The sequence below is a fragment of the Peromyscus maniculatus genome, chromosome 1, assembly GCF_049852395.1.
Source record: "Peromyscus maniculatus bairdii isolate BWxNUB_F1_BW_parent chromosome 1, HU_Pman_BW_mat_3.1, whole genome shotgun sequence".
NCBI lineage: Eukaryota > Metazoa > Chordata > Mammalia > Rodentia > Cricetidae > Peromyscus > Peromyscus maniculatus.
The window spans coordinates 54,175,640-54,188,845 of NC_134852.1; positions in this window are offsets into that span (position 1 = coordinate 54,175,640).

A 13,206-nucleotide genomic window follows, 5' to 3' on the forward strand; every position below is an offset into this window, starting at 1 on the left:
GACAAGCTGAGGGTACACAGGGGAAGAAGGAACCCCTGCTTCTCCCACTGTCCATATATAGGCTCCCAGCAGGAGGGGCAGCCCCGATTAAATGTGTGCCTTCCAAGCCTTAGGGTCTGCATTGAAGGCATGTGTCATCTTGCCTCAAGATCGAGATCACAAGTGTGCCCTCCATTTCTGGAATATAGTTCATTCCAGATACAGCTGACAAGCAAGAAGAGCCGTCACAGCTGCCCCACACCAATCTCTAATTAAGAAAATGCACCCCAGGCTTGACCACAGGCTCATCTGGTGCGACATTTTCTCAACTGAGGTTCCCTCTTCCCAAACGACTCTGAATTTACGCCAGGTTGAACAAAAACACTAACCAGCACAGATAGCCATGAAGAGGACACTAAGTATCAGCCTCTGGCCTCCATACATGCCTGTGCACACACACACAGAAACATATACACAGGTATTCACACACACTAGAGAATAAACACATATACAATAAGAAGAAGTAAAAGCGAGGACAGCAGGCCAGGTTCCTGTGGCAGAACACCTGCCAAGGAGCTGCCAGTGAGGAGCCTGGGGCAGGGGTCAGCACCAAAGTGCCTGCCTGGCATGCCAGATTGGGTTCAAGCCACCATATCGAAAACAAACAAATAAAACTCAAGCATAAAAAGTCCCCATCAGCCAGGCAGTGCTGGCACACGCCTTTAATCCCAACACTTGGGAGGCAGAGGCAGGTGGATCTCTGTGAGTTCGAGGCCAGCCTGGGCTACAGAGTGAGTTCCAGGAAAGGCACAAAGCTACACAGAGAAACCCTGTAGCACGAATCTTACAAGGTCTTATTAATAGAAACAAACCTGAGCCAGGTATTGGGGTGAACACTGAGAGATCAGAGAAACAGAACCAGCCACAGCTAACCTCACCTCGCCAATTCCTCCGCTGATTTTGTTTCCTCAAACTGGAAGCCCCTGAGTCCTCCCTCGTCAGGAACGAATCTGAGCTGAACTGCTGCTCAAAAGCCTAAAAGCTTAACCAGGTTCTAGTTCCTGGTTTTCTCGCCTTATATATCTTTCTGCTTCCTGCCATCACTTCCTGAGATTTAAGGCGTGTGTCACCATGCCTGGCTGTTTCTAGTGTGGCTTTGAACTCACAGAGATCCAAATGGATCTCTGCCTCGGGAATGCTAGGATTAAAGGCATGTGTGCCACCATTTTCTGGCCTCTATATCTAGTGGCTGTTCTGTTTTCTGACCCCAGTAAGTTTATTAGGGTGCACAATTATTGGGGAACACAATATCACCACAAAACCCTGTCTCAAAAAACCAAAAAAAAAAAAAAATACCCATCAAAGGTACCTTTCTTCTCTGACTCCTCCGTTTGGGACAACAGAAGGATGGAGTTGCTGCGAGTGGACATCATGACATCTGCCAAGTCTAGAATGTGGGGCAGTTGAAATACAAAAGGCCATTTTTCCTAATCCATTTGTACCGTGGAGAAAAAACAAAAACCAAGCCAGGTGCTTAGCAAGTGTGCACAGCTGATTCTGGGCTCAGAGATCAGCAGGGTTCTCTGTAGTTCCCTGACACCCACTGTTCAAAAGCCACAGGGAAAGCCAGGTATGGTAGCTTAAGTCTGCAACCCCAGCTAGGAGACTGAGGCAGGATTGCTGAGAGTTTGAGACCTGCCTGGGCTACGGAGGCAGACCCTGACTCAAAGGGGAAAAAAAAAAGCAAATAAAACACCCAACTGCAAGTCCCTAGGGGTTTAGAACACTTCTTCACTGTGTGGTATGGACATTGTACTTCCATCTACCAGAATGCTTTGTTAGTGTTATGAAACTAAAAAGACCCATTGTCCCTCAGGGAAGAACACCCCTGCCTTAGAGTTGTTGTTCCAACCCCCTAGTTCTGTGTTCAGACCAGGGCTGTGCTGGTAAACACCAGCACCAGCTCTTTATAGACAGGACCTGCCAGCAGCTTTGGATCTCAGGAGCATACTCTCCCTGCGTGGTTCACCTGAAACTACCAACATGGGATTTGGGGATGTGAGAAATGAGCTGCACAGAATATTATCTAAAGAGTCTGAGGACATGCTGGCGTGGATGGCGCACAACCTTAATCCCAGCACTCTGGAGGCAGAGGTAGGCAGAGCTGTGAGTTCCAGGACAGCCAGGGCTACACAGAGAAACCCTGTCTCAAACAATAACAACAACAAAATGAGGCTAGGGACAGGGCAACCAACAGTATGGAGTTGCCTCGGTGTATGAGAGACAAGAACTAGGGTTCAGAATACTAATCAGGCATGGGAACCACCCAAATGTCCTTGGTTTGAGATATGATGGTGTATTCATCTGTAAACGAGCTTTTAGGGAGTCCTCCTGCCTCAGTATCCCAAGGCTGGGACCACAGATTGGACTATACAGCATTTCATTTAGATCTTGCCTGTGCTTGGCCGTTATAATACTGATGCCACGTGCCCCACTGAGCTCTGTGCTCAGGCCCCAGATACAGGCTCAAGTGATGCCGAGAAAGTGGGAACTGCTCTACCACTCTCCCTGCCCACAGTTACCACAGTCCCCAGACTCGACTTCCTGAGCGCCTTCTCTGTTCACTAGGCCTTCAGTTCTCTCAACAGCACTTACTACGCGCTGGGTACCATGGGAGCAGGGCAGGAGATCTCTGACTTAGGAAACATGAGCAGCCGGCTGGTGGTGGGTGGTGCACGACTTTAATCCCAACACTCAGGAGGCAGAGGCAGGCGGATCTCTGTGAGTTCGAGGCCAGCCTGGGCTACAGAGTGAGTTCCAGGACAGGCACCAAAGCTACACAGAGACACAGAGAAATCCTGACTCGAAAAACCAAAAAAAAAAGAAAGAAAGAAAGAAAGAAAGGAAGGAAGGAAGGAAGGAAGGAAGGAAGGAAGAAAGAAAGAAAGAAAGAAAGAAAGAAAGAAAGAAAGAAAGAAAGAAAGAAAGAAAGGAAGAAAGAAAGAAAGAAAGAAAGGAAGAAAGAAAGATGAGCAGTGCCCAGCCTGTGTACTTCGCTTGCTGCCTGTGTTGAAGAGCAGGGGAAGGCAGGAGACAAGGAGTGGCCTTGGCCGTTCCTCTTTACAGGTACAACATCATAGCAACTCCATCAGTACGTATTCAATAACAAGTGTGTGTAGTACTGTGACTTTGTACATGACCATCTGATATTCTGTAATACAAAGGCATGGAGCACTGACTTGTACTAGTGTGTGATGAACCTTTTAAACAGGGTGCTTGCCACACCCGCGACGGTGTCGCCCGTTGTGACAAATGCCGATCTGGTGGTCTCACGAGGAAGCCCCCCCCCCCCCCCCCGCGGTCCCCTGGCAATCAGCCAGAACAATGGTTCCTGGATACATTGTTCCCTAAAGACCAGCCTTCCGTGGATGGTTGGCAGGACTCAGGCTTCTTTCTTCTTTCCTGACAATAACTACCTCCCTGTGCCTGGACTCCCGCAGACGCTCGCTGGACGTACCTGATAACTCCTCAACTCTTACACCGGCACCGCCCCCAGGGACTCAAGCCCTTGGGCAGATAGCACAAAAAAACCCTACTTCAGTGGGGGCACTCATGGATGGATTAGAACAGAAAGAGCTAATGATTCAGGTTCCCACAGATTCTAAGGAAGAAAATGTAAAAGTAAAAAGATGGTTAGGTAACCCTCACTCAGCTCGTGCAAACTCACAAGAAGGCCAGATCGAGCTGAGCTGAAAAAGTATAGCAACTCCCCGGGAGAAGCCACGCCCACAAACGAAAGCAGGGGCTTTGGGTGATGGACCCCTCCAGCTCGCTCCTGCAGCTCCTCCTGCACAGTCTGGGAAGCCCCATCCTTATCTCTCTCAAACCCCACTCTCTCAGAGAACCTCCAACAAAGAAAAGGCACCCAAAAGCCCAGTTCTGCATTCTTGGCGGCTAGGGCGGCCCCTCCCCTGAAGGTGCCAGCCACCCGAGTCCCCGCCGAAAGCGCTCAGCTTTTGACCACACTTGGGCACAAACCCAGCTCGTGGTGGACACACCATGACCCCTCACCTACTGGCTCTATAAGCTCCCAGCTTTAGTTCAGGAATGCGGCCTCTCTGTCCTCAATCTCTGAGACAGAAGAACCCGCTTGGGGGTTGCTTTGCTCAAATAAACCTGTTGTTCTACTTTTTCAGTTCAGCTTGACCTGGCTTACGGCGGCGCTAAGGGAGAAAGCTGTTATGGGAGACAAGCTGGGTTTGTGCCCCCAGAATGGCCGAAAGCTGAGTGCCTTAGGGGTGGGTGGGTTGGTGGCGGGGAAGACACACTTGGACAGCTGGCAGCATCGGGGAGGAAGCTGCAGTAGCCCCTGAGCATGCAGGACTGGGCTTTGGGGCAGCTTTTCTTGGTTCGCAGACTCTCTGAGCAGGCAGGGTTTGGAGAGATAGACAGGAATGGGGCTTCCCAGTTCATGCAGGGTCGAGCTGGAGGTTCCAACGGCACAGATGCTGCTGTCCAGTTCTGCTGGAACAGAAGGCCAAGCCAGGCCAAACCACAGAAACATGCCGAGGAGGAAGAGCACCAGGGAGGGATGACCGGTAGGCACCGGGCTTTCTTTGGGGAGTGTGAAAGGGAAAAGTTCTAGAATCTAAAAATGATGGTTGCCTGACATGAATGTACTAAAATGGTTGCACTTAGCATTTTATGATCATGAATTTTTGCTCGTCGGTGGGCCGGTCAGTGGTGGTGCACACCTTTAATTCCAGTACTTGGAAGGTAGAGGCAGGAGGATCCCTGTGAGTTCAAGGCCAGCCTGGTCTACAAAGGGAGTTCCAGGACAGCCAGGGCTACACAGAGAGACCTGTCTTTAATCCTGAGTGCTGGGGTTAAAGGTGTGCGCCATTGCCTCCTGGCAGTAATTATTTTTATGATATACAAATTTTATCTCGCCGGGCGGTGGTGGCACACACCTTTAATCCCAGCACTCGGGAGGCAGAGGCAGGCGGATCTCTGTGAGTTTGAGGCCAGCCTGGTCTACAGAGTGAGATCCAGGACAGGCACCAAAACTACAGAGAAACCCTGTCTCAAAAAACAAAACAAAAAAATTATCTCAAGGAAAAATGGCAAGATAAAGGTATGACTTGTAGATTTTAATATGTATGTATGTGTGGCTGTGTGCACATGTATGTGAAGATGTCTGCAGAGGCCAGAAGAGGATGTTGGAGCTCCTGGGGCTGCAGTTATAGATAGTTCTAAGCCACCCTGAGTGATTGCTGCAAACCAAACTGGAGTCTTCAGGAAGAACTGCAAGCACTCTTGAGCACTGAGCCGTCTCTCTGGCTCCAACAGTGTTATCTTTTATCACTTGACCTCTCCCAGTTCCCATCTACTGCTCCCAGCCTCATCTCCCGCCAGGACCCAACTCCCTCTCTGTCTTCTCCCCATCATGCATCTCCATGGCTCTGGTGGCCCCCAGGAGTCTTCCCTGGGCTCCCAAACCTCAGAACCTGCCTAGCTTTGAGTCCATGAGGCTGACCCAGAGCATCTTCCTGCTGAAAACTCTGTTCCCAATCTGTCTCCTCCCTTCCACACTCTGGTTCCTGGAAACTTGTCGCGTGCCCAGCAGCAGCTTAGAAGCACCCAACAGGGCACAGACCAGAAGCCTCGGCTTAATTTTCTTTTGAAAATGTGTGTCCCCCTCCTTCACCCCAGACCCCAGTGATGTGAGCTACACCTCTGCCCTCCCTAGGCATCAAGGCAGGAAAGGCCAATCTGAAGCTGGTAATGCAGAGGCAGGTAGAACCCAACTTGCTCACTCTAGACACAAGTTCACCTGCTTGTGGTCCCTCTGGAGACTTCCCGAGACACCAAGGTCCTGAAATTCTCTCCCTGGTCTGTCCCCAGAACTGTTTCATACCCACGCTGTGCCATGAATAATAAAACAACATGAATAAAATTCATAGTTGCCCTGAGACCTGCTTAGGCAGGGGCTCAGGTCCCAAAGAGGATGTGTGGAGTTGGTGGTGTGTGTGAGGGAGGGATGGACATGATTTGAGGGTGATATAAGAATGGCTGCCCAGCCGGGCGGTGGTGGCGCACGCCTTTAATCCCAGCACTCGGGAGGCAGAGGCGGGCGGATCTCTGTGAGTTCGAGGCCAGCCTGGACTACCAAGTGAGTCCCAGGAAAGGCGCAAAGCTACACAGAGAAACCCTGTCTCGAAAAACCAAAAAAAAAAAAAAAAAAAAAAAAAAGAATGGCTGCCTGTAGCAGGCTTTTTCTTTTGGGCCACCAACCAGCTCCCAAATCATGACAAGGAGACTTATTATTAGTTATGAATACGACCCACTAGTTCTCATAACTTATTTTAACCTGTTTCTCCTCATCTACGTTTTCCCCGGGGGCTTTCTACCTCCTTTCTTTCTGCATGTCTTCCTTTCCTGCCCTCTCCATGGCTGGCTGGTGGCTGCCTGGCTTCTGGCCCGGGCACGTCCCTTTCTTTCTCCCTCAGTCTCTCCTCTCCCGTTCTTCCTATTTTCCTAGATTCCTCCTCCTACTTATTCTCTCTGCCCACCAGCCCTGCCTGTCCCTCTCCTGCCTACTTATTGGCTGTTTGGCTTTTTATTTGACCAATCAGGTGCCTTAGGCAGAGAAAGTGAAACAAATGCAGCACATCTTTACACGATTAAACAAACGCATCACAAACAAATGTAACACACCTTTACACACTTAAAGGGAGATTCTTTAACATAAACAAATGTCACACACCTTTACACAGTTAAAGGGAGATTCTGCAGCATAAATGATTGTAAGACATCTCTACATAGTTAAAATAATATTCCACAACAGCTACCAGCACGTTTGTTGAAAAAAGAATACACCTTTTAAACTCTACAGTTGCACACAGGATTAGATGGGAGAAAGGGGCCAGGTGAGCTGGGCTGTGGCTTCAGACCGGGGCTGTGGAAGCCAGCAGTGACCTTGAAAGTAGGCACCAGTCATAGGTTAATGGAAGGGCCACAAGTTCCTCCAACCAGGGATTGAAATGTCTCCCTTTCTAGCAAGCAGAAACTTTCTTCAAGGGATTTCCCTGAGGGAATGGGGACTTTTGTCTAAATGCCCGGCCTTGGGCAAAGGACTTTCTTGGGGGATCAGACATTTCATTATAGAATATTGCAGTTTTTTTTTAAAAAAAAATATGGCCTAGTTTATCCAAATAGCTAAAGCTTAAGTGAGCAAAGACGAGGTTAGACAGATATTACTGTGAACCTGAGTAGACCTTAGGAATTTATAAATCGTGATACCTTATTTATTGAGCATTCTTGTCTAAATGTTCTAGCATCGTGGCGTTGACTTGTGTGGGAATAGGCAGAGTTATCACTTGCACTATATGGTCCCATAGTGGCAGAGATTTTTTTTTCCCAAAGAATTATTTTGTTTAAAGAGGCTGCCATTTTATACAATTTCATCCTTCAAAGCCTGAACAAAATTTCCCAAAGGGAAGGGCCTAATAGTGAGAGTCATTAACAATAGAAGTTAAAGGGCTGGAGGATTGTGATCTGCAAAGTAGAAATGCAGGAACTTTGTCAAGCAGGCATGGCAGCCATGTGGTCCACGCCAAATAGTGACCAGAGGGCAGCATCAACCACCACAGCCCACTTAACTCACCCAAATGCCATTGCTGGCACCATCCTGAGTAGACAGAGAAGGAAACTGAGGCTCAGAGAAACAAAGGTAGCGTGTGCCTAAAGTCAGCAAGCAGCAGACATAGGATGCAGATTCCGAATCCCATCTGAACTTTCTGACCGTTGCGAATCTTAGCCACCTCGTCTTTCCCTGCAGCTGTCTCCTTTCTTTCGGTGTGTGTTTGCATGTGTGTTGGGGAAGCGCGTGCGTCATGGGGGTGTGAGTGGAGGTCAGAGGACAGCCTGCAGGGCTCAGTTCTCTCCTGCTGTCATATGGGAACCAAGCTCAGGTTGGGAAACACTTTTCCCACTGAGTCGCCTCACCGGCCGGAATCCTCCTGCTTCTGTGTGGGGGCCGATTGCTGAGATGCAGCCATGTTCCAGCATGTCTGGTTTTCTGGGCCATTTTTTTTTTTTTTTTTTCGAGACAGGGTTTCTCTGTGTAGCTTTGCACCTTTCCTGGAACTCACTTGGTAGCCCAGGCTGGCCTCGAACTCACAGAGATCCACCTGTCTCTGCCTCCCGAGTGCTGGGATTAAAGGCGTGCGCCACCAATGCCCGGCTCTGGGCCATTTTTTAAGTGTGCAGTTCACCAGGAGTGGTGTTGGCACTGTGGTCCAAGCAGCCCTCTTTAACTGCCTTGTCTTATAAAACCTGCGTGTCTGTGAAACAACTCCTCCCCCATCTATTCTCAGCCCCTGGCACCCAGCACCTTTCTATCTCTCTGAGTCTCTCCTGGACATGCCGTTTACTCCGTGTCTCCTTTCCTGCGTCATTTTCATCTGAAAGGCGCAGTTATTTCTCTACAAGCACAAAGCTAATAAGGGTGCAGCCGGGCACAACAGCTGGTCTGCAGAGCCTGGGCACTGGGCAGTGTAGCTCAGGAACATGTGGCTCACAGGGCAGACCCCACCACCTCTCTGCTCTTCTGGCCAGATGAAGGGGTGGAGAGGGCTCTTCACCCATGAGCCTGCTCCCGCTGAGCTCCGCACTTGGAATGAGCCAGCGGCTGGGGCCCCACCTGGAGGAGCCTCAGTTCAGATGCAGTGACAGGTAGGCGGTGATTTCTTTTTTCCCTTTCTTTAGTTTTTCGAGACAGGGTTTTCCTGTGCAGCCCTGGCTGTCCTGGAACTCTCTCTATAGCCCAGGCTGGCCTTGAACTCACAAAGATCCGCCTGCCTCTGCCTCCCAAATGCTGGGATTAAAGGCGTGCGCCCCCACTGCCCGGCAATAATTTCTTTCAGAAAGTTCACATCCTGACCTCCATGGACATAAAAGTTGAGGTCACTTACACATAAGCAAAAGTTCTTAGGTCCTTCTTGGTGGAACCTGCCAAGCTCTGACAGCTTCCTGGCATTTCTAGGATCACACCCTGCCTGACTCACCCCAATATTACCTTCATATCATTTTATTCCATGCACTAACTGGAAGACAGGCCTCAGCCAAGGTCAACAGGAAATTAACTTTTGGTGTGTGTGTGTGTGTGTGTGTGTGTGTGTGTGTGTGTGTGTGTGTCGCTGAGGATGGAAGCCAAGACCTCTGAGAACTAAGCACATGGCAGACACTCGATGCAGCCTGCCAGCCAGGGCACAAGAGGCTCTTGCGGTGGGCATATCATTCGTTTGGTGCGTACTCAACCATGTTTTTCTTTAGGGCCCGTGTGATGGGATGGCGTATGGTGAACTGGACACTCAGGGCAGCAGAATACTGTTTACTTAGAAGTTGGTCTCTACTCTGCCGTTATGTAGCTTTTACTCTGTCTCTGTAGTCGGCAGTTCTGACGGGTCAAGGATTACCTCATCTTAACCCTGTTTTCAGTAAGGATACCATCACAGGAGTCTGAGGAGTGGACACTGTGGGCTGGGCCATCTTTGGCCTAAGCAGTGTCTGCTCCCTTGGTTTCCTTCTTCTCCTCTGCTGAAGGCTCAGGGTGTCTTCAACCCACTTAGGAGCTGGGTAAATATTTGCTGAATGAATGTGGCATTTATTGTCATTGGCAGGTTCCCAGCCCCTGCTTGGGCTTTTGTAAAATGAAAACTGTTTGTATCTTTGTTCAAGCGAGGCCAAGCAAACACGGAGCTGGGCAGGGCGGGCGCCTTTCATCACATGGCTCCCATTGCCGACAACTTGCTTCCTCAAGAGCCGCCACATCTGTGCCCCATCGTGATGTGAAAGACCAGAGCAGGGAGCTGTGACCAGGTCCCCAGCCGGGGCTGTGGTGGCTCAGAGACTTTGTTCTCCAGGCAAGTGTGCTGAGGACGTCCTGTGTCCACACCCTCTGTACTTACTGGCAAGGAAGTCAATGTCAGCCGGGGATTTAATGATGGTTATGATAAACGGCACTGGTGGCATCGCTGGTTACCGGCAGAAAAGTCACGGCCACAGCCACGATTACCAAAGTTACAGAGAGCTTTCTTAGAAAGAAGGAGAGGATAGGAGGGAGGAGACCAGGCCTGGAGAGAAAGAGAGGTGGAGGGAGCAGAGAGAGAACACAGAGAGACAGGGGTCTGTGTCTGGCTTTTTTAAGGTGCAGATTGCGTGACCATGGAGTAGCCAGCAAGACGCAAGACCCCGAGCTGCGCATGTACAGGATCCTAATGTTTAACTGATCCGTTTCCTACCCTTCTGTTCCCTCTCTTCTCCCCTCCCTCTCTGGCTCCTTCATTTCTTTTTCTTTCTTTCTTTTTTTCTTTTCTTTTGTGAGAGAGTCTCATGAGGAACATGAGGTGATTTTTCCCAGGACAGCTAGCTCATGGGAAAACTAGCATGGCTGTAGCTAAGAACAGTCGCTGTCCCTGGCAAGACACACGCTACAAGTTCCCCGTTTTGAGTTCTGAACTGGACCCCATCAACTCTACCCGACAGGACGCCACAGGCTGTGGATACAGAGAAAACGAGGGAGGAGGTTTGAGGGTGAAGAGCTTAGGCATGGGGAATCACAGGCCAGCGGGGAACACAGCTCTGCTTCCCCAAGGCTCCCCTGCAGCCTGCTAGGCGCTCTCACAGAAGTCCTGGGAACAATGAGTTGGAAGGGCAGTTCTGAGAACAGGAGATGGAACAGCCTGATTAGGGAAGGCTGGCGACAAGGCCCCGAGGAGGCAGCGTTAAACCCTGATTGTGATCTCCACAAAAGTTCCTGTGGAGATAAAATGTGTAGATGCAATTGAAAGTGAGGTGTGTGTGTGTGTTGGGGTGTGGTGTGTCCTTCTGACCCAGCATGACTGGAAACCTGGTGTGTTGGCTTTTCACTGCAATCTTGGCACTCAGAAGGCTGAGGCAGGAGGATTACCTTGAATTCAAGACCAGCCTGTGCCACAGAGTAAGACTGACTGCTCAAGCTGAGCAGTGGTGGCGCACACCTTTAATCCCAGTGCTTGGGAGGCAGAAGCAGGCGGATCTCTGTGAGTTCTAGGCCAGCCTGGGCTACAGAGAGAGTTCCAGGACTGCCTGGGCTACACAGAGAAACCCTGTCTTGAAATGTACTCCTCCCTCCAAAAAAAGAGGAAGGCATCTGGGCAGACAGGTGAAGATGGCCACATATAGCTGAGACACAGGCCCTCTATCACCACCCCAGGAAGCAGCCTGGCCTCACCTTCACCTTCCTCCAGGATTGTGAGACCAGTGCATTCTGGTGGGGTCAGGTGTGCTACTGCCACACTGTGAGGCCCTGGGTCCGAGGCTTTCTGACTTCCAGGCTGCCCGCCTGGGGTGGTTCTGATGCACTGTGCCACCAGCTCATCCACAAGCCTTCCTTCCATCAGAAGGCTCTGAAGGACGGGATGCGGCTGGAGAAAAAGTGTAGAGGCCAGGTGTTTGTAAAAGATGTTAATTCCTGGGTCTCTCGGGGGACCAAGCATTTCCCCCAGTGGTGGCCGTCAGCCTTAGCATTGGCGACAGTGTGAGAACCCTGGAGCAATCCTTGCATGCCGAGCACCCATCCCGCCAGGGGAGCCCTCCACGCCCACAGTTGGGTGGCACATGGGTAGGGATCACACGTCTGGTTTCTCCGGGTGCATAGCGGACTGTGATGGGCCGATGGCTGCTCCTTTAAGGTGGCTGCTGTCCGCTGCCTGTGGACAGCCCCCCCCCCCCAGCCCCATCCTGCATCCCTACAACCACATCCTGTGACGGGGAGCCAGGGAATTGGGACTCAAGCGGGTAAGGCCTTCAGGGTGGCATCAATGTGTTCTATCCAACACACAAAGGCTGAGGTGGGACGGGTAAGTTCAGGGTCAGCCAGGGCTTCGGTGGCGGACAGACCTGTCTCACCAAGATACAGTGTGTACTGAGTAGGCCGAGAGAGGGACTGCCTGCTCTTGAGAGGACCTGGGTTTAATTCCAAGCACCTGCATGGCAGCTCACAGTCATCTATCCTTCAGTTCCAAGGGCTTTGATGCCCTCTTCTGGCCTCCATGGGCACCAGGCATGCACAAGATGCACCGACATACATGCAGGTAGGACACTTATACATACAAAATAAGTTACGAAAATGTGAAATAAAGCTCGGCGGTGGAAACACCCGCCTTTAATTCCAGTACTTAGGAGGCAGAGGCAGGTGCATCTTTGTGAGTTCGAGGCCAGCCTGGTCTACAGAGTGAGTTCCAGGACAGCCAAGGCTACAGAGAGAAACCCTGTCTCAAAAAAACAGTGTGTGTGTGTGTGTGTGTGTGTGTGTGTGTGTGTGTGTGTGTGTGTGTATCAACAAAGGAGAATCACACAGATAAAATTTCTGGTACCTCCATGTTTTCAAGCGTGCTGATCCCAGAAACATCAATGCCAAGCTCATTGGATCCAGCTGTGTCCATGCTATGGCTTGACTGTCCTGAGGAAAGAGGCTGGATGTTCCCTGTAAATAAGTTATGGGTTTGGGCTGAGAGGATGTAATTCATTGGGGGGAGGGGCTCTATCCGAGCCTGGGGCCATGATTCTGTTCTGCCGGATACCTGGTGTCCCAGCCCGAGGCAGGGACTGGTGCCACATGTGGAGACCCGTGACAGCAACAGAGTGCACACTGTAACCAGGCAGCCCCACAGGGCTTCACTGAGCAGCCGCAGCCCCAGGCTCTGGAAGGACATGGTAGACACTGCCACAGACTGTGTGGCTGGCCAGGATCAGGATTCCCCGAGGGTTGTGCTCTGGAGTGTTTGCTGGCTGCCTCCGACCAGGCCCTGCTGATCAGGGTGCACCTTCAGGACTGCCTCCCCACCACTATGGGGGTGTCTGGTGCTTTTCTTGTCGGCTTAGTGGCTGCACATGAATCGACTGATACTTCAATTATTGTCTGTGACCCCAAAACCCTGCAGTCAGTGCGCTGCAGGCCGCTCAGATCTTAGCCTGGAGGGATATACAGGTTTGAACTAAGTCTTTAACGTACCAACAAAGACTCGGAAGTCACATGTGGGGGTGAAACCTGCTAGATCAGAGAAGCCGAGAAGCAACCAGTGACCTTCCTTTTTGGACAGAGACCCAGCAGGAGACGAATCTCTCCAGCTGTCCCAAACCAAAACACAAGCATCAAACTCTAGTCCGGCCCTTCTCCTTCCG